General features: G+C 48.0%; 1 protein-coding gene across 9 annotated transcripts in view; it reads left to right on the top strand.

Moving 5' to 3' along the window:
• Positions 1 to 24,809, top strand: part of SZT2 (SZT2 subunit of KICSTOR complex) — a 937,318-nt gene that overhangs the window by 696,627 nt on the left and 215,882 nt on the right. The gene's annotated exons all lie outside the window — the stretch shown is intronic.

Raw genomic sequence — 24,809 nt, 5'->3', positions numbered from 1 at the left:
TCGGCCCACAAGCTGAACTAAAAAATGCCTATGTTTTGGTATAGGCTGTGGGCTGTGGCAGAGCTCACATCCTATCAAGAGGCATTGTCTGGCCTTCTGAAACTCCCTCAGGTGTTCTCGATCCATTGGTTTAGGTCTCTGAGGGATCTATTGGGGAGGCTTGGGATGGATGCATTTTGGTCACAACTGGAAAGCTTGGCCCTCATTTCAAGGGCTAAGCTCGAAGCAATGTAATGGGAATCATCACTTGAACAGGACTGGGTAAAAACTGAGGGCAGCTTGACTCTTGATTGCCTTAATTTTAAATCTGCTTTTCACTTTGAGGATACCATTGATGAAATTGTTCCTTCTTTGGCACGAAAACTTTTTCTACAGTTTCGCTACAAGACTTTACCTACGAAACTGATTTGCACTAACTGGCGTTGTAATGTACAAAATGATGGTCTTTGTCTTGGGTGTAAAGTTTGTCCTGAATCTATTGTACATTTACTGATTTTTTGTCCACATTATACATCTCTGAGGAAAACATGGGTAATTCCACTTTACAGAATGGTTGGCCCTGGCCATTACCTCAAGGTATTGAGAATTTTGTGCACTGATACACTCAGAGCTATTGTTTTCGGCCTTGCAAGATTTTGGTATGCACTGTGGGTTAAGGGTTCTAAATGTACTGTATGAAGCACTGTAACTTTTACCGGTTTTATATTTTCCCCGTTTTTAATCTTTTTAATGGTTTTTACGTTTTAAAACCTACAATATGAAATAGGTTTTATATATCTTGAAATTTTATTCTTTTTGTGCTGTGTACTTTTTAAGATCCTTGTGATCTAAATAAAGTTATATGATGATGATGATGAGAAGGCTCTGATGTAGAGAGGGAGGTCGGTCCATGCTTTAGTAGCGATGTGTGAGAAGGCTTTACCTCTGGATCTGCTTATAGAAAGAGTCTGTCCAAGCGTAGGTGCCTAGAGGGTTGGTGGAAATGTAAGTGGCTGTTCTGGTAGGCTGTGCCTGAGTTGTGAAGTATTTTGTATACGTGGGTGAGGAACTTGAATTGTGTGCCCTTGTGTATTGGTAGCCAATTGTGTATTGGTGATACAGGTGTGGTAGGATGAGAGCCTAGTGTGGGAAGTTGAGGATGAGTCTGGCTCTGTGTTCTGGGTAGTCTGTGCGTTGGTTGTTGAGTCTTGCATAGAGGCTGTTCCCATAGTCCAGTCTACTGGTTATGATGGCTTGGGTTATGTTTTTTGTTGTTCTTCAGTACACACTTGGAGATGGTTATCCGCATCCTCAGGGTGACTGTGTTGACCTGGTTGGACATGTTCAGTTTGTTGTCAATGACTATATCAAGGTTTCTTGCTTGTGGGCTGTGGGCATGATCAAGGTGTATAACCTACCAGGTGAAGTCCATTGGGAGGCGTCTTTTCTGAAGATCAGCACTTGTGTTTTGACAGTGTTCAGTTTAACATGGTTGGACTTCATACAGGTGGCCACTTCGGTCATGCATGTGGTGATGTTATTCCTAATTCTGGGATCTTAGTCCGTGAGAGACCGTATCAGTTGCTTCTCGCCGGCGTAGGATACGATGTTGATGTCATGGATGATGTCGCCAAGTGGAGTCATGTAGATGCTGAAGAGGGTGGAGATGAGCCTTGAGGTACTCCGCTCGTGGGTTTCCGCACGTGGGTTCCCGGGCTTCCAAAGAGTAAGGGGCAAGCGTGACTGTTTATGTTCTCCCAGTTAGGTAGGAGCAGATCCATCGGATGACGGGCTCTTGAATGCCAGTTTTATGCAGTGGTCTAATCATAATTGGGTGGGAGACCATATTGAAGGCTGCTGAGAGGTCCAGTGGAATGAGGGTCATGGTTTCTCCTTTGTCCAGGATCCTCTGGATATCTGTTGCTGCGATGATGCTGTCTCCATGCTGTGGTTGAATCTGAAGTCTTATTGTGTGGTGTTGAGTAGCTGGTGGTTGGTGAGGTGATTTGCGAGGTGTCTATTGGTTGCTTTTTTTAGGAGCTTGGCTGGGTCTGGTAGGAGGGTTATCGGATGGTACTCAGCAAATTTGGTCAGGTCTGATGTGAGCTTCTTTAGGAGCTCTTTGACGTTGCATACTTCTATGCTTTCTAGAATGACGTTTTGTCAATGGAGGTGTTGAGGATGGGCGTGAAGGCTGTGTTGATGGGGGGGAATCCTTTATTGAAGGCATGGTGAAGGCAGGTGTCTGTTGAGGCCCTGGAGTGGATGAATTTCATGATAGTGGGGTTTCCTCTGTGGTCATTGTGTTCCATGTGGTCAAGGTGTGTTCTTCGTTTGTGATCTTTAGACTCGCTAGGGTCAGGTTGATTATCGAAGTTTTCATAAATGGCTGTGATTTTGCTACTGAAGAAGTCGATAGGTTGCTTCACAGTTCTTGTGATGGGGTGATGTTGCTGGCAGTGGCAGCTGACATAGTGAAGCTTTATATAGAACTAGAAGATCTCTCTGCTTCTGTTAGAGCTGGCATTGATGCTGTCTGATGTAGTCTATCACTTGGTTTCCCCGATTTGTTGGGGGTAAGACCTCAGGGCGGATTTACAGGTGTCTTTATCTGTGCCTTCCTGGCTTCTTCTGTATCCACTTTCAAGCTGTTTGCAGTATTGTTTGGATAGTTTGAGTTATGTGTAACACCTGGCCTGGGTACTTGTTCTTGCTGGTTTGCTCTGTTTTTATGGGGCCAATGACATAAAAAATGTTGATGTCGTTTGGCATGTTGCTATTGTGATCTCGGGAGTTCTGTGAGAGGGCTGAAGCCTTCTCTGCTATGTTTTTCCAGCATTGACGGAGTTGGCATGTGGTGATTGATTGTCTGTGGTGCAGTATGTTGATTGTGAAACTTACGAGAGCATTGTTAGTCCAGGTGATAGGTGTGGGTTTGTTAAATGTGATGTTGAATGATGTGAAAACGGTGCCTAGAATGTGTCTGGCACCATGGCTGGGGTCTGATACGCTTTGGGTGTTCCCATGGCTTTTGATGAATGCTACTGAGTTGGTGTGTTCGAGGTTTACAAGGTGAAAGTTGATGTCTCCTAGGAGGATATAGGTGCAGGAGTCGAGGTCTGCAATGCTGTTGGTGAAGTTGGCACATGGTCCTGGAGGTCTGTAGACCAAGGTGCCCCAAAGGGTGAAATTGTCAGTGATTCTGAGCTTGAAGGTGAGTTGCTCCATGCAGTTGGTTTTGGTTTCTTTAACGGCGGTGCAGCTAGCGGTCTCCTTGAAGATGATAGTGTGAGAAAGTGCCCTCTTTCTGCATGGTTGCTCCCACTTTTTGCTGAACTGCTTATGTACGTTGACTGAGAGTGCCTTAGGCTCCTGCCAGTCAGGTACCCAGGGCCTATGTTCTTTCCCTAAAACTACATTGAAGACCAAACCCAATTGGCATCTCTGGCCACAGGTCAGTCCCTGGTAAATGGTACCACAGGTACCAAGGGCACAGTGACCAGGGAAGGCCTCTAAAGGCTGCAGCACTTATTGTGCCACTCTTAGAGGTCCCGTACCTTTACACTCACACACTGCCTTTGCGGACTGCATGTTTTGGTGTAGATCAAAGTGAAGAGTCGACATGGTACACATCCCTGTATGCCATGCCTACAACCCACTGCCCTGGCATAGATCAGCCAGTCCTCTAGATGGGTGCACTATACCAGTGATGAGGGTACAGGTGCATGAGCCCTGTACACCTACAGTATTTCTATTTCTATGCGGAATTTGTTAAGCGCGCGGACACCCAGGGGTTTCATGGCGCTAGAGAAACAGAGAAGAGGATTCGGAGGATGTAGAGTTCTAGCAGTACGCTTGTTGAAATAGCCAGGTCTTTAATGCACGTCTGAACTCAATTAGCTTGGAGCAGCGCCTGATGGACAAGGGCAGAGAGTTCCAAGTCTTTGGGGCGAGGTGTGCGAAGCTGGATCCGCCGAGTCTTTTCTTTTTAAAGGTCGGCGCCTTGAGAAGGAATAGGTGGGCGGACCGAAGCTCACGGGTCGGGATATGTTTGATAATAAGTTGGTTGATGAATCTAGGGCTTTTTCCGTGAAGAGCCTTGAAAATTATGCAGCCTGTCTTAAAGATGATCCGATGGGTGATGGGGAGCCAGTGGAGGGAGGCTAACAGAGGTTTGGCTGACTGCCTGCGGTTGCTCCTGAAGATTAATCTGGCCGCTTGATTTTGCACAATCTGCAGGCGTTTAGAGATGGTGAGGGGGAGGCCGAGGTAGGTCGAGTTAGAGAAATCTAATCGCGAGAGGACTAGCGCGAGTACTGCCTGGATGAGGGCGGAGTGAGACAACAGATAAGCGATTTTTTCAATTTTTCTCAGTTGAAAGAAGCAGGAGGAGATCACTGTTCCGATCTGGGTTTTCAGAGAGAGATCGGCGCTGAGAGTGACCCCAAGGCTTTTCGCTGTCTGGGATGGTGAAGGGGGAGTGCCCATGGAAGGTGGCCAGAAGTGGGGTCCCCAGCTGAGTGCGCTGTCACAGGGGAGTACTAACTCAGTCTTTCCTGGGTTTAGCTTAAGGTGGTTCCGATCCATCCAGCTCTGGATATGCAGCATGGTCTTTTGGAATTCCTCGACGGAATCCGGGGAGTTGAGGGGGAATATCAGCTGCAAATCGTCAGCGTAGTTAAAAATGATTACTTTTCTGTTTTTCAAGGAGTGCAGGAGGGGTTTAAGATAAAGATTAAAAAGTAGGGGGGACAGTGAGGAGCCCTGTGGGACACCGCAAGTGGTTGGTAGAGTGGGGGCTGTGAAGTTCTCCAGCTTTACCGCCTGATATCTGTCCGTCAGAAAGGATTTAACCCAAGAGAGGGCCGTGCCACTGAGGCCAGCTTGTTCGACACGGTGTAATAGAATGGTATTGTATGAATGGTAGTATCTAAGCCAATTCTTAGACATTGTAAGTGCAGTACTGCCATTAAGAGTATATGGTGCTGGGAGTTTGTCATTACAAACTCCACAGCACCATAATGGCTTTACTGACAACTGAGAAGTTTGTTATCAACCTCAGCACATTAAACCAACACTGATGCCAGTGTGGGATTTAATGAAAAATGCACACAGAGGGCATTTTGGAGATGCCCCCTGAAAAATGACCTAACACTAGTGTCCAGGCTGAGTGGCTGCTCCCCAGCTGCCACCACCAGACATATTTCTGGACCCCTGGGTCGAGAACCTGCTGCTCTCGGGGGCCTGAAACAATGAACATCCTGGGACGAGGTGCCAAGCCTCCTTCCCCAGGATGGGCAAGGTCCACAAAGGGGAAGCTTCAAAGGCTTACTTACTGCCTTTGTGAGCTTCCCCAGACCTTTTGCTGCTTCCAGCAACTGTTCCTCACTGATTCTGACCCCCACTTTGGGCGGGAGAACCAGCGGGAAAACCCTCCTTTGCCAACCCCACCCCTCAGGTGGGGGAGAGGAGGTGGAGCACAATTATCAGTCCCCGCCATCTTGCAGATGGGTGACCCAGCCAACCAGAGCGAGGCATATGCCCCCTCCCACTGGAGGGTGGCATAATAGGGCATAATAGGGGGTGTACCCACCCCATGCAAGGGACCCATTGGTCCCAACCTTTACTTACCTATAACACTCCTAAATCTAGTATTTAGAAGCACCTCTGAACCTTGCCTCCTTGGACAAGCAACAACCGAAAAGAAAAAGCATTGGCATAGCCAATAGGTCTCGCCTTTGGGACCTTATAAGTGTTTAGCCATGCAACAGTTGTATAACTAAATACTTATAAGGTCCCAAAAGCGAGACCTATTGGCTATGCCAATGCTTGTTTCTGTTTATTACTGCTCTGTAGTAATGGCGGCACCCGTGCTTTAGCTTAAACATCTTAAACTAAAGTTGGGTGCCGAGATTGCTTCAAAAGTAAAGATTTGTCTATTTCTTTACTTTTGAAGCAATCTCAGCACCCGACTGTAGCCTACGATGTTTAAGCTAAAGCACGGGTGCCGCCATTACTGCAAAGAAGTAATAAACAGAAAAAAAAAAGCAAGCGCCCGGTTCGAGAAATGACTGCCGTGTGCCACCAACGTGAACCGCGGGGCCAAAGTGAAAGTGATTGCGGGGGAAAAATGCTACCGCCGGCCACAGCTTGCAGTGCATGTGCCCGAGTGGTGCGCGCGCAGCAGTAATCACGCCATATGGCGCCTCTGCTCAAGCGCGCGCACATGCACTGCAAGCTGCGGCCGGCGGTAGCATTTTTTGAAGCCCTTATTTAAAGTCTCGCCAGACCAGCGCAAGCGCTGGGTCAGGTGAGACCTAAAAGGGACCAAACAGCCATGCCGAAGCTAAGAAGAGGAGGACACCCACTAACTTGGCTCCAGCCCTACCGGCCTGTCCCCACCTCGAACCTGCAGAATTGAAATTCCGGTGTGTCCTGCAGCCAGCAACCTCAAGAACCCCGAGGACCTGCTCTACCTTCCAAGGAAAAGACGGTGTCTCCCGTGAACACCGGATTTGTTCACCCACAGACTCCAGCTCCGGCAAAATCCGCAAGTCTGCACCACTCTGCACCCGTCGCCCACGGCCCAAGTTAGAGTGGCCCAACACCACGAGGAGGTCTCCCTGGCAATCCAGACCTGAGCACCCTGCAGCCGCCGCCCTAGTGCCGCTGAGGGTGTACCTTTGGTGCTAACTTGAACCCCCATTTGCCCTGAGCTTAAGTCCAGGAGCTTTGCTCCCACAACCTTGTGGCCTGCTTGTAAGCAGCCACCAACCGGAGGCCCCCTATCCGCTATTTGATAACTTTGGGCCTCAGCACTCTGCACTTGGCCGCCCTAGTGCCGCTGATGGTGATTTGAGAGTGCATCCTCGACCCTGGGGGACCCCTCAGTCTAACCCCAGAAACCCAACTCCCACAACAAACGTACTTACCTCTGAACCGATAACACTATGTCCGAGGGATATGAGCTGTAGATCACACACTATGCAATGATCGCCATCTGGTGTTGGGCCCGGATGTTTGCACTTTGTTGTTGTCCTGGAAAGTCTTTGGAAGTCACGAGATAGGTGGCTCCTCCTGTGGACAGTAGTGCGCATGGGCATCGACTACATCGTCGGATTCTTTTTTTCCGCCATCGGGATCGGTTGTGTTCATCGCACTCCAGTTCGGTGTCATTACCGATCATCTTTTCGACGCGTAATCCTCACCCATTCTTCGTTATTGTTTCGATCACGTTTCCCTTCGACGCGCACCTCTACCAGACCTTCAAATTTTCGATTCTGGTCGTCGACGCAGGCCTTCAGGCCTACCTGTGCCATTGGGCCTTCGGCTCATGGAAAGGACTCCCTTTAAAAAGTGTCCTAAATGTGGATCCAAGTTTCCACACGCAGATCTTAATGAGGTGTGTAACCTCTGCCTTTCACCCGAGCACGAGGCCAAAGATTGTCCAGCTTGTGCCTCTTTCCGCTCCGAGAAGACGATCCGGGACCGTCGAGCTCGAAGAACAAATGGCTCGATCATCGACATCCATTCCCGACGACATCTTCAGGAAGGCATCAATGTACCAGAGCAGGAGAAGATCCAACACAGCGCCGTCAGCTCCTCCGAAGCAGACGATTTCGACGTCGAAGACATCACTCCGGGGCAGCGTGTCCTAAGTACTGATGTCGACCCCTTCCTCCCCCTCCCCACCCACCCTTCCCAAAAAGGCTTCGGTCACACCTTCGCCCTCGGGCCTAGGTGCACACTGGGACAAAACTTCTCATGCCCCGCCTTTGGACTCGGCACTGAAGCCAATAGAAAAGCCTTCAGGCCACTCAGGATCGAGCCAGCCTGCCGTCGGTGCTGAAACTCCATCCACGGCACAGAAAAAGAAACCGATGTCTACCTCCTGGCACGGACGCCCGGCTCTGAAAAAATCCTCGGAACCGAGCAAACACTCGGCTCCAAAAACCTCGGGCTCTCAGTCTTTGGAGCACAGGCCTACGGATCCGAAAAAACCACCGGAACCGAAAAAACAGTCTGTACCGAAACCCTTGTGGCGATAGAAAGAAATTCCCGATTCCAGGCCTAAAGAACACAAAAAGCCTCCAAGTACACAACGGGCACCCAAAAAGTCGACGCCGAAAGAACACACGTCTGAGGAGGAACTTTTTCGACTGGATCCTACCCAAATAACACTTCAAAGAGACCCTAAAACAGGGCAACTCATACTTGGCCCTCAAACCTATACCAACTCCACTTCCCTTAAAAAAGAGACGCATTGCTAATTCTCCATTAAGGATTCCTTCTCCTCCTCCCCCTCCACACCACTCTCCTATCCCATATTCACCTCCCCCACCATCTTCTCCACCTCCAGATGATAATGACACCTCTTGATGACATGGGGGATGATCACCCTTTAGGGGAACCCAGTCCTCCTGGTGCCCCAAAGGATCTATGGGAAGATTATGACACACCAGATGTTCCAGACAAACCTCAGTACGACATCTACCCATCTAGGCCATCCCCTCCTGAGGACACTATAGGGTTCACTAAACTTATACACAGAGCAGCAGAATACCATAGGGTAAACATACATACAGACCCTATAGAGGAAGATTTCCTCATGGACACTTTCAAACCATCCCAAAGGTCCAGTGCCATAATTAGGGGTAATTAAACACGCTCCAGAGGTGTTCAAGGATCCTGTAAGGGCCAGAGTCATTAACCCCAGAGTAGAAAAGAAATACCCCATCTGATCCCGTTTATATTAAAGGGCAAATACCCTTAGATTCTTTAGTGGTCTCCAACGCCAGGAAAAGGCCCAATTCGCATACCACAGGAGATGCCCCACCTCCTGATAAAGAATCAAAACTGCTGGACTCGTTCGAAAAAGAACAGTGTCCCAAGCAGCTAACATGTGGAGGATTGCCAACACACAGGCTTTGCTCGCAAGATATGATAGGGCACACTACGATGAGTTAGAGACCCTACTGCAACACCTTCCAGACCAATGCAAGACACAAGCTAATAATCTCCTCCAGGAAGGCAAGGTCATTGCAAATACCTCCATTAGTTGTGCTCTCGATGCTGCAGACACAGCATACCGGGCTATTAAACACCAGCGTCCTTTTACGCAGACATGCATGGCTACGCATTTACGGCTTCAAGCCGGAAGTCCAAACCACTATATTAAATCAACCATTTGACCAAGAACACCTTTTTGGACCCAACTTAGATTTATCTTTAGAAAAGATGAAAAAGGACACCGACACTGCCAAATCAATGGGAGCCTTGCAATCGCAAGCTTCCAGAAGTTCTTTTCGTCACTCCTCTTACAGAGGCGCCTCTAGAGGTTTTTCCACAGAAATACTCCCTGTATTTCCTCATTCCAAAGAAGGATGGAACCCTGAGACCCATCTTGGATCTCAGACCATTAAACCTCTACATACAATCAGACCATTTCCATATGGTCACTCTTCAGCAAGTCCTCCTGTTACTCAAACCAGGCGACTTCCTTGCCACATTACATCTCAAGGACGCCTACTTCCACATTCCCATTCACCCTGCTCACAGGAAATACCTTCGGTTTGTGGTAAACAGCCAGCATTACCAGTTCAAAGTCCTCCTGTTCGGAGTCACCACAGCACCCAGGGTCTTCACAAAATGTCTGGCAGTGGTAGCAGCCCACTTAAGAAGACAACAGATTCAAGTCTTCCCATATTTAGACGACTTGCTCATAAAAGCAAAGTCACATACATGCCACAATACAACTACTTCACGACTTGGGGTTTACCATAAACCTCCCAAAGTCTCACCCCCAACCATCCCACATCCAACAATATCTGGGTGCAACAATAGACACCTCAAAAAGCCTTGCCTATCCCAGTCCAGCCAGGATAGCAAGCATGAAAGCTCTTATAGCAAGATTCCAACCACAACACTCACTTCTAGCTCAAGTGTTCATGCAACTAATAGGGATGATGGCCTCTTGCATATTCATAGTACCTCATGCAAGACTCCAGATGCGCCCTTTACAGGAATGCTTAGCACGTCAGTGGAACCAAGCTCAAGGTCAGCTAACAGATCTGGTGTTGGTGGACGGCCGCACACATCGCTCTCTGCAGTGTTGGAACACCCAAAACCTTTCCAAAGGGCGACCGTTCATTGAGCCGGTTCCACAGATTGTGCTAACAGCAGATGCATCGCTCACCGGATGGGGAGTTCATCTACTTCATCACACCATACAGGGCACATGGACACCTTAGCAAAGGCTACTTCACATCAATCATTTGGAGTTACTAGCAATCTTTCTGGCATTAAAATCGTTCCAGAAACAGATATCAGGCAAAGATGGGCCATTCCTCAGAACATTTTCCTATTAGCACAACATCTCCCAAGAACTTAAAATCACATGGCAGATCTGTTAAGTCGACAGACGCAACAGATTCACGATAGGGAACTTCACCCACAAGTTCTCCAACCGTTTATCCAAATGTGGGGGTAGCCAGAGATAGATCTCTTCGCCACACATTACAACACAAAATGCCCAAGCTTCGCCGCCAGATATCCACACCCATTGTCCAAAGGCAATGCGATATGGATGAATTGGTCAGGCAAATTTGTGTATGCTTTTCCGCCTCTCCCACTCATTCCATTAGTGGTATGCAAGTTGCAACAACAGTCGCTCACACTGGTCCTAGTTGCTCCAACTTGGGCCAGACAACCCTGATACACAGCATTGCTGGAACTATCGGCAGTCGTGCACCAAAAACTACACCTCTCCCCACAACTCTTAACACAAAACCATGGAGAGATCAGACACCCGGATCTAGCACAGCTCAACCTCGCGATCTGGATCCAGAAGTCCTAGAGTTTGTCTATCTCAATCTTCCCCCCCTGATTGCATGAATGTTATCAAAGAGGCTAGGCGCCCCACCACTAGACCCTGCTATGCAGCCAAGTGGAAAAGATTTGTTATATACTGTAACAATAATAACATCAACCCTCTAGATGCCTCCACTCAGCACATTATATGTTATCTTATGCATCTTCAGAGATGTAATCTAGCATACACATCAATTAGGTTACATCTCGCTGCTATTGCATCTTACTTACAAAATAGACAGCACCTATCACTGTTCAGGGTGCCTGCCATTAAGGCATTTATGGAAGGCCTCAAAAGAATAATTCCTCCCAGGGTACCTCCCTCCCCAGTGTGGAATCTAAACATCGTCCTTACAAGATTAATGGGTCCTCCATTCGAACCTCGGCATAAATGCCAACTACAATTTCTCACATGGAAAGTCGCCTTCCTTTTGGCCATTACATCTCTTAGAAAAGTCAGTGAGCTACAGGCACTAACCATTCAAGAACCATTTTTACAACTCTATCATAATAAAGTGGTTCTCAGAACAAATCCCAAATACCTTCCTAAAGTTATCTCTCCCTTCCATCTCAACCAGTCTGTTGAGTTGCCAGTGTTCTTCTCGCAACCACAAACAGTAGCAGAAAGGGCTCTTCACACACTGGACGTAAAGAGAGCACTCCTTTACTATATAGACAGAACAAAACCTTTTCGTAAAACAAAACAACTTTTGTATCCTTCTCACCGCCACATAAAGGCAATCCCATATCAAAATCTGGCATTGCAAGGGGGATCGTCAAATTTATACAAATTTGCTAGCACAAGGCAAAACGAACACTATCTATTCCCCCTAAAGCCCACTCTACCCGAAAGATAGGGGCTTCAATTGCATTTTTAGGGAACATTTCCCCTAGATGACATCTGCAAAGCAGCTACATGGTCTACACCGCACACATTCACAAAACACTATTGTGTAGAAGTGCAGGCAAAACAACAAGCTAGTGTAGGCCAAGCTGTACTTAAAACACTATTTCAAACTACTGCAACAGACACAGGTGGTCGCCGCTAAGGAGGAGTACTGCTATGCAATCTATGCATAGTGTGTGATCTACAGCTCATATGCCTAGAACGGAAAATGCTACTTACCAGTATGTATCTGTTCTTGGCATGTAGAGCTGTAGATCCACACATGCCCACCCACCTCCCCGGCTACCTTTTCTGTTCCAGTATTATCTTATTTAGATACAACATACATGGACATCTCTTTCTGTTTCTTACAAAACTCCATAATTTCCCTTCTTGGCGAAAAAACAATCTGACGATGGAGTCGATGCCCATGAGCACTATTGTCCAAAGGAGGAGCCACCTATCTCATGACTTCCAAAGACTTTCCAGGACAACAACAAAGTGCATACAGCCGGGCCCAACATCAGATGGCGATCTATGCATAGTGTGTGGATCTACAGCTCTACATGCCAAGAACAGATGCATACTGGTAAGCAGCATTTTCCTTTCTCCCATAGGATAACATTGGCTGTTTTCTATGAAAAAGTTTCTAAGTGTGGAGTTGGAAAATCTATAAAAGTCTCTAAAACTGTAACAAAATAACCAAAACGCTTTTACTTACCTGTTTACAGTAAATGTCCCAGTGCAGTATCCAGGTATACTACACTGTGTTAGAAAAGTAACCTGTAAAGTAGTTTACTTGACATCCTAATAAAAAGTCAATACAAAGTATATGTACAATATTTCAAAGCATTGCATTACCAGTAATTCTACTGTAACCAAACCAAAGTATATACACAACTGCAATTCAAACTGTATTATTACTGCAAAGTATAAATCACTTACCTGTGCCAGGCTTGCTTGGGTCTAGGAAATAAAATAACTAAAAGAATATTTTTAGACAAAACCAATTGGTCTGGAGTTCAGTCTTTGAGTGTGTGCAATCATTTGCTGATTGAGTGTGTAAACAAATGCTTAACACTACCCTCTGATACAGCCTTATTGCTCGACCACACTACCACAAATAGAGAGTAAGGTGCTATCTACTTTTACCTCTGCCTACCTTTGAGGTTCCACTGGACTCTGTGCACACTATACCTCACTTTGGTATAGTATAGACCGAGGCAGTTTCCTACAGATAGTGATTCCTTTCAGAGTCTGTGTTGGCGAACTTGTCTGATCTTATGTCCAGTGGTGACGGCTGTGGCAATGTCCAGTGCCAAAGCTGGGGTTAGCCATGTTTCTGTGAGGAAAAGAATGTCTTTGGCAGAGTTGTCATGCAGATGTTGAGGAGCATGCATGAGATCTTGGAGTCCAGTGTGGGTGGGGTCTGATATGTGTGCTCTTGTGCAGTTGTGGTACAGGGTGCTGGCAGTGTGCTTGTGGTGGGTTTTGGAGTTGTCAGTATGGGTGTGGAAATGCAGGTGAGATGGCAGGTGAAGTTTCCTTTTGTGTTGTGTGGTGCAACACACTAACAGAGCGGCGAACAGCAGCCATGGTTGAGGGTGTGGAGGTACGCAGCAGGGTAGCAATGGGTCCTGGAAGGACCAAGATTCCTGTCACTGGGTGTGGTGCAGGTGCTTACCTGCAAAGACAGATGCTCTTTTGGATTATGCCTATCACAAAATCCTCTAAGTAGTAGGAACTGCGCCTTTGTTGGGCAACATAAACTTTGGGATGGTGGCAGACTGATTCTGAGCACATTCTCAGGATATGTTGTCCTAGAGGCCAGCTAGCTCACAGTTCCACCATAAGCCGCCTAAACGTAGACAATGTAGCAAATGGTTTTGGCAACCACAGCACATGACAACCCTGATCCCTCCTTGGAATCGTGGTAACAATCTAGAACCCTTTTGCTCACTCACTTGTGCTCTCCTTCTCTCAGAGGAATATTCAGAAAATACACAGAGGGGTGTTTTTCAATATTATTTGAACCATCTATAGTGAGAGCTTGCCAACAGGCTCTGAGGAACTTAGGGTCTCTTAGGCTCAGGCAATTCATGATCGATAGGACGTGACCAAATATGTTATCCATGGAGTTCTGGATACTACAGTTTTCCTGCACAGCCGTAGGTACTAGTTTTCATTGGATGTGTTTTACAGCATTCTATGGCGATATACAGACCTTCCTCATTGGTCTCTTTCCATGAGAAGACATACTCTGCATTAGAGCACTTTAAGGACATGAGAGCTATGGTGTACTCTTATTGACCCCTGCTAAACAGTTCCCTAATCAGTTCAGAGGCTATTCCTGAGTGTGCAGGCTTGTAGACACAGACAGCCTTCTCAACCTGTGCAGCATGTACCCCAGCCCTTTTGAGGCTGTGGAGATGGGTCTGGCCAGCAGCATGTGGGCAGCAGGGGATTAAGTCCTACAGCTCTTCTTCCCCTGCTAACACAGCCACTGAAATATTTTAGTTTACCATTAGTGTTACATGCCCAATTGGTGGTGGGGGACAGGATTTTACATTTCCTTCTAGGTTGGCGATCCATCACATCAGAAAGATAGGTCTTGCAAATAGTTCGGAATGGCTGTGCCCTACCTTTCCTTTCTGCCCTGTCCACTATTCTTCCAATATCAGATACGATTTCCAATGAGCACCTGTTCATTCTGTTACAGGAGGTGGAGCTGTTGCTCTCCAAAGGTCCTGGACCTGGAAAGATGAGGGATTTGTTCTCATTCCGAAGAATGACCGGGGCCTCAGGGCTGTTTTGGAAGTCCGGCCTATGAATGCCTTCCTGCAAGAGGGCAAATTCAAAATGCACACGCTGGCCCAGATCCCGTCTGCTCTGAACCCTGGCAGCTGGATGGTGTCCTTGGACCAGCAGGACTCGTATTTTCATATACCTGCCCTAAAGTCCAAAATACGTTATTTACAGTTCAGGAGCAGTTTCATTTCGCTGTGCTAGCTTTTGGCTTCACAAGGGCCCCTCAGGTGTTTGTGAAAGTGATGCCAGTGGTTGCAGCCCTCCTTTGGATGCCAGGCTTATCAGCACTCTTGGCTGTTTAAGGAGGCTCGCCGCATTCAGTTGTGGGCCACATCCAGATTACAGTGAACATCTTGACATCATTGGAGTCACTATCAATGAGCCGCAATCCCACCTGCCTCTTTTCGAAGGCTCCCATTCATTGGAGCTGTCCTGTCCACAGTGAATTTCAGGGCGTTCCCTCTGTTGCATTGAGTCTTGGACATTCAGGCTATCATTCAGATGTTCCAGCCTCCATCTTGGATCGTGATAGCAGCTCTGAGGCTTCTTGGCTCTTAGCCTTCTACATCATCCTCGTCAGCTATGCCAAATGGCACTTGCAGGCTCCGCAATGGAATTTGAAGTTCCTGTGGGTCCAGTATCAAGGCAGTCTCGCAGATGACATTCAGGTCTCGGAAGAAATGCCTCAAGATCTGCACTGGTGGCTCTTTGAACCAAATTGGTCTAGAGACAGGCCCCTCTCCCCTCCACACTTAGAACTAAGAATGGTAATGGATAGACCCTGTTAAGCTGGAGGCCATCTGTCGTATTTGGTACCAGGAGACTCTGGTGTCCTGGCGAGGGCCAGCTCCAGATCAGTCTGCTGGAGCTGCATGCCATTTGCCTGGCTCTGAAGGTCTTCCTGACGTCCTCCAAGGTGACGCTGGTTCAAGTTCTCATAGACCATTCCACCACCATGTGTTAGTGCTACTAGCATGGGGGAGTGGTATCCTGTGTTGTGAAGCTCTGCTCCTCTGGAAGTGGCTGGAATGTCTACGCATTTTCCTGATCCGGAACCAACCTGGCAGGGGCCCTAAATTTCAAGGCAGACAAACTGAGATTGTGGTATCTGGTGGATCAAGAGTGACATGTACATCCAAAGGTGGTGCAGGATATCTTCAAAAAGTGGGGAGAGCCCTGTCCGGATCTTTTCACCACAGTTAAACATGCAGTGTCAAAGGTTTTGTGCCATGGAGGCTCCACTAGAACACTCCTTCGAAGATGCATTCTGGCTGGGATCGAGCATGGGACTTCTGTATGCCTTCCTGCCCCTGCCTCTCCTGCCAAGAGTTCTGAAAAAGATCTGGAGCCACCAAACACAGGTCATCTTGTGTCACTGGATTGGGCCAGAGTGTGTGGCACCTGAACCTTCTAAACTTGAGCATCGGTCCTCTGCTTTGACAACCACGTCATGATGACCTCCTATCTCAGCAACCAGGCAGGGTCCTCCACAGAAATCTGCACAACCATCTTCTCTATGCATGGAGACGGTGTGGCAGCAATTGACTGTGTTTAATCTGCCGCCTGAAATCATAGATGTTATATTCGCCACCAGACACCCTTCCATACAATCCATTTATTCCGCAATTTTGTGGTCTCGTGTGGTATTCATAAGCTGATATTTTATAAGCAAAGTTGTCGAACATCCTTTTGTTTTATACTTGACCAAGCACGGTCTTGCTGTGGACACTATTAAAAGTTGTGAGCCCTTCTCTGTTTGGCGGAGGATTCAATTTGGGGCTCGATGCTCATTCTTAATAAGAGTTGTGACTGCATTCTGTGTTGCAAAATATATCTCCCTGCCATCATTCTTTGCTCCCCCTCATCCCTCAAAAGAGGGCGAGAGGTTCCAACAGCTGGACCCCAAAAAGGGCTTAAGCTTTTACATTGATCTTACCAAGGACAATCCATTGTTTGAGGTTTTCCGGGGTAAAGAAAGAGAAGGCTGTACAGAAGAGGGCCCTTTCGGGGTGGATAGTCCTCTGCATTAAGATTTGTTATGCCACCAGGTATAAGGCTTCCACCACTTCATTGGCACACAGAGTGCCTGTCCTTGACAACTGTCAGACTGTGACATGGGCGTCACTGCATACTTTCCCAAAGCACTTCTGCCAGGTCTGACAGAAAGGGCATTTCACCCACTCGGTTCTGCAATACTTTTTGGTCTGAGTCCTCTCCACAGACTCTCTGCCTGGGGAGGTATATTTTAAAGCGATTTAGAAGTATCCATCTGAAGAACAATTACTTACCTTCGATAAAGCCCTTTCTGGTGAATACTCCATTTGCAAATTTCTCACTTCCCTCCCACCTCCTCTTTACGTGGGGTGACCTCTTTTTGTAACATCTAAAAAGGTCTCCGGTTAGGAATCAGAACACTGGGACAAACAGTTGTTCATGCTCCTTGAAAGTGTGAAAAGGTAAAAGACATGAAACTGATGTCAGCATGCAGGGCGTATAATCAGCATTGAGCTGCTTAGAGCCACCTAGCTGCATGAGAGCACTGCTATAGTGAAAGTTTCCCGGATCCAGTCTGGCGCATGGTGAGCATTTTAAGGTGAGGTGTCTATGATTATAAAGTGTATCCATCACTAAGTGTGTTACTGAAAGTAAGTAACTTGTTCATATGTTTCGGTCTGTATTGGCTCTTAGTACCTCCCAGCCTATTATAGAACAGTATCTATAAACTTTTTACTTGGATGGCAGTGCTTTTGGAGGCTTGTACTCCTGCCCAAAGCTTCATAAATTCTCAGGCTTTTGTCGAGTTGAAAGCCTTCCATTTTCTTAGATGTATAATATCCTCACTCATTTGTATTTCTCAGTGAAGTATTATCTGATAGAGACTTCTAACCGCAGATTTCTTACCTTGGAATAATCAGATTTGATCTGGAACTTTTTTGTAAGCAATACCCCTGTGCGCTGGTAGGTGGTGTAGTCTGCATCATCTGTGCCAAAAGTAATGAGTGCGGTGCCTATATAGGCACCAGCCCAGCACACTGACGTCTGTTGTGTGCCAGTGATAGCAGATTCGGAGAATAGCTACCCCCGGCACCTTTTGAATGACCTTTTGTCAACACTGTAGTCGAAGATTTTTGAGACTTTGTCTCCTGGTGTGGCAGGGATGTCCACAAGAGAAGAATGGTTTCACGCCCTGTTGGTCCTGTCACTGGCAGATGTCGGTGACGGATCCACACCTCATCTGTCTTTGGTTCCTCAAGTGTGACCATGACCACTAGACCTGCGTCGATTGTCACACCATGCACCCTAAGGCCTTGAGGGAGCGGTCCCTCAAGCTCCTTGCTACTTAAGTGCGTTGCCGCAACAATCTCAGTCCAGGTCAAGAGGAAGGTCTGGGATGGGTCGCGGAGCGACTCCTGAGTTCTCGTCGTCGAAGTCGTCTGGGCATTTTTGTAAGTCACACAAACGGACGACAAGCACGAAGTTGAAGGGGTCTTCGACTTTGCCCTATCCTTTGAAGTCATCTGACAAGATGAGGGAACATCGGCATTCCAAGGTTGAACCTGAACCCAGGTCGTTTCCACACCTCCTCAAGTTTCCAGGAGCTGGAGCAACACCTGCCCAAATTCATGAATTTTATGTGTTCATGTACCTAATATTTGGGCGACCTGTGCCGTCTGGAGTGCCTTCGGGCCCCATGGGCTCGGCGAGGACCCACTACTGGTCTTCCACAGGCGGGCCCCCCCCTGGCACCAGTTAGGCCCCTTGGATCTATGGATAGATCCGGTCGAGCCACATGGACGTTATCTGGCTCCCCTGCCAACATCCCTGTGGCCCAACGGCGAGGCAGTCCCCATACTCAGACACGGAGCCGGATGGACGTTGTCCGATGGAGACTAGGGGCCGACAACCCAGGGTGGAGCCTGTGCCCTATTCCTTTGCGCTAGGACTTGTGGAAGATTGGGAGGAGCTGCTGGATCCTGATGAATACCAGTCCCTAGATGTCAAGGAAGACACCTGGTGTGAGGATCTAGCAGAGGAAGGAGTCTCATTCGCTATTATGGTGACGAGGGTGGCTCAGGCCCTAAACCTTCAGCTACCCAGTGTGGCTGTCAAGACAAATGTCTTTACTGAGGTCCTCCAGCTGGGAGTCCTCACATCCAAGTGCTTCTCCCATTTAATGAAGCGCTCACTGACATCCTACTTGGGGCCTGGTCCAAGCCCTGCAAAGGAGCTCCTGTGCATAGGTTGATTTCCCTTGCCCCTCCCCAGGAAACCCCAGTTTCCTCACAACACACCCCACCTCGGAGAGCTTGATGGTCCAAGCCTCCACTCCCGAATTAAATCATGGTGCATTCCCTTCCACTCCCCCGGTCACGGAATCCAATAGGCTGGATACCTTGGGGAAGAAGATGTTCTCTACTGCCATCCTGGCACTATGGTCAATAAACACAGCATGCTTTTGGGCTGATACTCTCATTTTTTCTGGGACTCGGTTGTGGAGGTGCAGCCTTTGGCTTCGGAGGAGGCCCGAGCCATACTGTTTCAAGCTGTTGCTGACGGGAGAGATGCAGCTAAGTTCCCCATATGCTGTGGCCTGGATACGACTGATTCGCTAAGCAGAGCGGTTTCATCCTCAGTGGCCTTACGGTGTCACCTCTGACTGAGGACAACTGGCCTATCTGACGATGTCCAGGCCTCACTCATAGATATGCTGTTTGATGGCTCCCTTCTCTTGGGAGAGAAGGCGAACCCAGCACTAGAACGCTTCAAGGACAGCAGGGCTATGGCCAGGTCCTTGGGCCTTTCCATGGCCCTTCACCAACTATTGTCCACCTCCGCTCCTTTGTTGTCCATTGAAGGGGCTCCCAGTCCATCTCCAACTGCCCAGCCTCAACGACCAGCAGACTGCTCAGTCTTTGTGTGGCAGAGGAAACGACACCTATAGGCCTCCTTGGATAGGTTTGTTAACCCTAAGTTGGCAGGGTATGCCCAGACGTGGGTCCCTTGCTCACTTTGCCACTGGATTCAAGCTAGCCTGGCTGATGAGCGGTGTTACCCCGAAACCGGACCCAGGATGCTTGTTTCCAGTCCACGGAAGACCTGGCTTGGCAGTTCAGGCTGGACTGTTCCCACGAGGCACATGGTCAAGACTGTTTTGCATATGGCTGGGTCTGAAGTGGGGTGGCGAAGTGAGCTAAAGAATGATGAGGAATTCAACCCAGATCTGTGACTGGGGGTGATTATCTGAAAAGTTTCAGGGCTATGTCCATTATCTCCTTGTGTTTGCTCCTTGGTTAGGTAGCCAGAGACCGGGCCAATCCACCACACCCCGGCAGCTGCAGCTTCCAATCCATTTACTTTGCCCTCCAACCATCATGGGCACCCTGTGGGAGGCAGGATGCGCCATCACCTGCACCACTGGAGGTCGGTAACATCCGAACACGGAGTTCTCCAGATTGTCCAAAGGGGTTATTCCTTCCCCTTTGTGTGTACCCCTCCACCCATGCCTCCTACTTACGACAGGATGACGGAGGACCACATCTCATTGCTCCGCCAGGAAGTGCAAGCTCTCTTGGCCAAGGGACCCATAAAGTAGGTACGGCATTAGAAGTAGGCTGTGGTTGTTATTCCCACTACTTTCTAGTGTCCAAGAAGGACGGACGCCTTTGTCCTATCCTAGACTTGTGCCCTCTCAATTTCTTACTAAAAGAGGAGAAATTCAGAATACTTACGTTCGTTCAAGTACTGTCTGCCCTGGACCCGGGAGACTGGATGGTAGCTTTGGACTTGACGGACGTATACTTCCTCATTCCAGACCTGCCGGCCCACAGACATTACCTGTGGTTCACAGTGGGCCACAAAAACTTTTAATTTGCTGTGCTCCTTTTTGGCCTTACTATCACCCCTCGAGTGTTCACCAAGGTGTAGGTGGTGGTTTTAGCTCATCTGCGGAGATCAGGTTTTCCAGGCTTCCTTTATCTCGGAAACTGGTTATTAAAGGTGGGCTATCCCGAAGTGGTCGTCTCCCACTTCCACACTATGGAGAACCTCCTGCATTCACTGGACTTCACTATCAATGTGCCAAAGTCACACCTGACCCCTTCTCAGAAGCTCCCTTTCATCTAGACTGTTTTGGGCGCTGCAGTTTAGAGCTTATCCTCCCAAACTGGTTGTCCAGGATATTCACACTATAAAACCGATGTTCTCAGCCTCTATCCTGGATTTTGTTGAGACTGACTCTAGAGTTCCAGTGGGCACAGCATCAGGATAATTTCTCTGACATGGTCCTGATCTCAGAGGGCACGGCAAAAGATCTACAGTGGTGGCTGATGAATCGTGATTGAGACCGTGGCAGACCCCATTCGCTTCCCCAACTAGATCTGACAGTATTGACAGACGCTTCACTTCTGGGATGGGGCAGCGTTCTGGGATAGGTGGAGATCAGAGGACTCTGGTCTCAGACGGAATCTGTACTCCCTATCAACTTGGAGTTTTGAGCAATCCGGCTGGCATTAAAAGCCTTTCTACCCTTCATCAAGGGAAGGCTGGTGCAGATGTTCATCGACAACACCACTTCCATGTGGTACTTCAACAAACAAGGCGGGTTGGGGTCATGGACCCTTCGTCAAGAGGCCTTGCGCCTCTGGACATGCCTGGAGCGTCAGGCATTTCCCTTGTGATTCAGCACTTGGTGAGTCTCTGAATACCAGTGTGGACAATCTCAGCCAAAGATGCCTAGTGGATCACGTGTGACGTTTCCAACTGGAGGTGGTGCAAAGTCTCTTTCAGCAGTGGGGCGAGCCTTGGTTAGATCCGTTCACCACCGACAAGAATGAGCAATGTCAGCAGTTTTGCACGCTGGAGTTTCCAAGGCGGCTCTTGCTTGGAGACTTACCTAGATCACTCCTGCCCAGAATTCTGAAGAATAACAAGAATGACCGAGCCGAAGTCATCACTGTGGCTCTGGACTGGACGCTGTGTGTTTAGTATCCTGAGCTGTTGCCAATGTCCATCTGTCCTCCGATCAGGTTGCCCCTTTAGGAGGATCTCGTGTTGCAGCAGCAGGGGAGGGTTCTCCACCCAAACCAGTCAACACTCCACCTTCATGCGTGCAGATTGAGCAGCAACAGTGGACATCTTTTGACCTTCAGACCGAAATCTGTAATGTTATCTTGTCACCTCCACCAAGATGGTATACGGTGGCTGTTGGAACAAGTTTGTAGCTCGGTGTACAGACCAACATACAAACATATTGACCCTTTATCTGCACCCCAAGTTCTTTTGTTTATTCTCACCCTGGCCCTGCAGGGCTCTACATTCGGCTTGTAGAAGGGTTATCTGTCTGCTGTTTCTGCTTCTCTGAGGTTACAAACTGAGCCTTCCCTTTTCAAGTTCCCTATTCTACATAGTTTATAAAGGTCTTCAGCACGTTTCCTCAACCTCCTTTCGTTCTGCCTCAATGGGACCTTAATGTGATCCTTACTTTTCTGATGTGCTCTCCCATTGAGCCACTTTATAACTGCCCTCTTAGACTCCTCACCACCAAGACAGCCTTTCTGGTAGCAATTACATCTGCCTGGAGGGTTAGAAAACTACAGGCGCTGTCATTTCAGCCTCCTTACTTTTCTTTTACCCAGACAAACTGGTCCTTTGGACTTAAGTGGCCTTCGTGCCAAAGGTAGTCACACTGTTCCACGAAGGTCAGTCCATCACCTTGCCTACCTTTTATGCCCTGCCCCATTCCACTAAGGAAGTGGAGAGATTCCACTGACTGGACCCAAAGAGTGTTTTTGTTCTCTCTTGACCGCACACGACCGTTCTCGGTGGTCGATCGTGGGGTATGTCGGAGCCAAGAAAGAGAAGCCCATGCAGAAGCGAACCCTCTCCTGATGGATTGTGTTCTGCATTAAGATCTGCTACACATTGGTCAAGAAGCAAACCCCAGATGGCTTGTGAGCTCATTTCACCAGAGCAAAGGTTGCGAACACTGCGTTAGCATAGAGTTCTGGTCCTAGACATCTATCAGGCTGCAACATGGGCTTTGTTGCACACTTTCACCAATCACCTTTGCCTGGACAGTCGTGTCCATCGAGATGGGCATTATCGCCTATTTGCGGTAAGGAATCTGCAGCTGAAATTCTCTATCCGATGAACAAGTTACTTACCTTTGGTAACGCCTTATCTGGTAGAGACTCTAGTTAGCTGCAGATTCCTTACCAACCCACCCATTCTCCCTGCTCTGCGAACAGATTTTTAGGGTTGGGGCTGTTCCCTTTTCAGGGCCTAGTTTCACATACCAGTAGTCGGTATTCTTAGTAGCTCCGCCCTGCTGAGTGAAATGTCGCACAAAATAAGCTAAAGTCAGCGTGCTGGGGTGCTGTCTCTGTAGGCATCTTGCACATCACCCTCGGGGCAGACAGCCGGGGGAGCCCCATGACGCCCTTCAACCGGCGCACAGGGGTACTGCTCACTATAAACAGGGGAGAGGATGTAGCCTAACGGCTAGAGCGCTCAACGTCGAAGCTGGGGAACCGGGTTCGAGTCTAGGCAACGGTGCTCAACATTCTGTGATTCTGGGCAAATCACTTAATCTCCTCGTCCCTAACAAAAATGAATGTATCCGCATGTATTAAAACTGGTGCTATGTAAAGCGCTCTGATACCCGATATCTTTGGGTCTAGTTCGCGCTATATGAAACTCTAAAAATAAATAAATGTCCGGATACAATCTGACGCCTGGGGATTATTCGAAGGGAAGGAATCTGTGGCTAGATAGAGCCTCTACCTGATAAGGCATTACGAAGAGTAAGTAGCTTGTTCTTCTGACCCCTACATAAACTAAAATATTGTGCTTTCTACCTTTTTCTTAATCTTGTTGATCCATGGATTCTTCATATTCTCTCTTGTCAGAGTGAAATCCGTACACTATTCTGCCATTTGTAAGCTATTTGTGTACTGCCCTCAGGCATACTTACATAGATATCTGTCACTGGACAGGTTGTATTGTGGATACTGGAAAGCCACAAGGTTGCTGGCCTTGCTACCCTGCAGAGAGAGCCAAGGCTGCTGCAGTGTCTTTTCAGCACTGTGTTGTTCAGGAGGTCTTCTGCAAAGCAGCCAGTTGGTCAAAATGGAATAGATTGTATACCCACTCTGCTGGATGTGAGCTGCAAAGATGATGTTCAGTGTGGCCTCCCTTTATGTAATAACTTGTTTGTCTAGTTCAGATGTAAATAAGTTGCCAGCCCCATGTAAATGTTTGATGCTGGTCAGTGATAAGTAAATCTGAAGGAAAGTGTACTAGATATACCCTGCATACAAGTTGTGCAAAGTATGATTCTTGTACTGGCCGTCTGTAATCACTTTGAGCTACACATGTCCCTCGCTCTTCATTTGGTCTTATCTATTGGTAGTTGGAGACCCAAGGACTGAAATATTAGAAACCTGCAGGCACGTAAGGGGACGTTCCTTTGGCGCACATGCACCTTGACTGAATCTATAATTCTTCCATCTCCAAGTGATGATCCAGCACCAGTGCTTGTGGCAGAGAGCATCTACTGGGTTGGAGAAGGAGGGGGCTGAGGGAGGCCAGTACAAGAAAAGCTATCACAAGGAATTTACACTTTACTTGTGTCTCTCTGTTCTGTTCCTCTGGCTCTGCTGCTGGTTTGTCTACATTCTGCACCACACACTGTGTTTCCTGTTTTAGGCTCTGTGTACTCGTGTTTCCTGTTCCTGTCTCTCCCTTTGTGTGTTTTGATATCTCTTTTACTCGCTTTCAATCTGCTCTCATGTGCCATGTACACATACTCCCCTCTGTCTCATTACATTGCTTTTCGTGGCTTTGTTTCTGTTCTTGTGTCGTGTGTCTGCTGTCTCAGGCTATGTACCTCTTTTGGTCTTGGGCCTCTATTATGAATATTTCCTTAATTCTCATGTGACCAGTGACAAGAGTTACTGGGCACATTGGAATTATTAGATCATGTGTTTCCGCGGATCTGTTTATTTTCACGTTTGATATTTTGGCTGCTGAATTTTGGCTGCTGCTCATTGTGAGTATCTGGAGGCACTGTGCATCCCCCCTTTTGCTCCTGTTCTGGGCTCTGTATCTCTCCTTGTACTTCCACTGCCTCAGACGGTGCATCGCCCCATGTGTTCCTGTTCCGGGCTCTCAATCTCTCCTTGTGCTTCTGCTGCCTTAGACTGTGCATCCCCCCTTGTGTTTCTGTTCTAGGCTCTGTATCTCTCCTTGTATTTCTGCTGCCTCAGAC

This window comes from Triturus cristatus, chromosome 4_2 (genome assembly GCF_964204655.1).
Source record: "Triturus cristatus chromosome 4_2, aTriCri1.1, whole genome shotgun sequence".
Lineage (NCBI taxonomy): Eukaryota > Metazoa > Chordata > Amphibia > Caudata > Salamandridae > Triturus > Triturus cristatus.
This window is presented reverse-complemented; position numbering and strand designations above follow the sequence as displayed.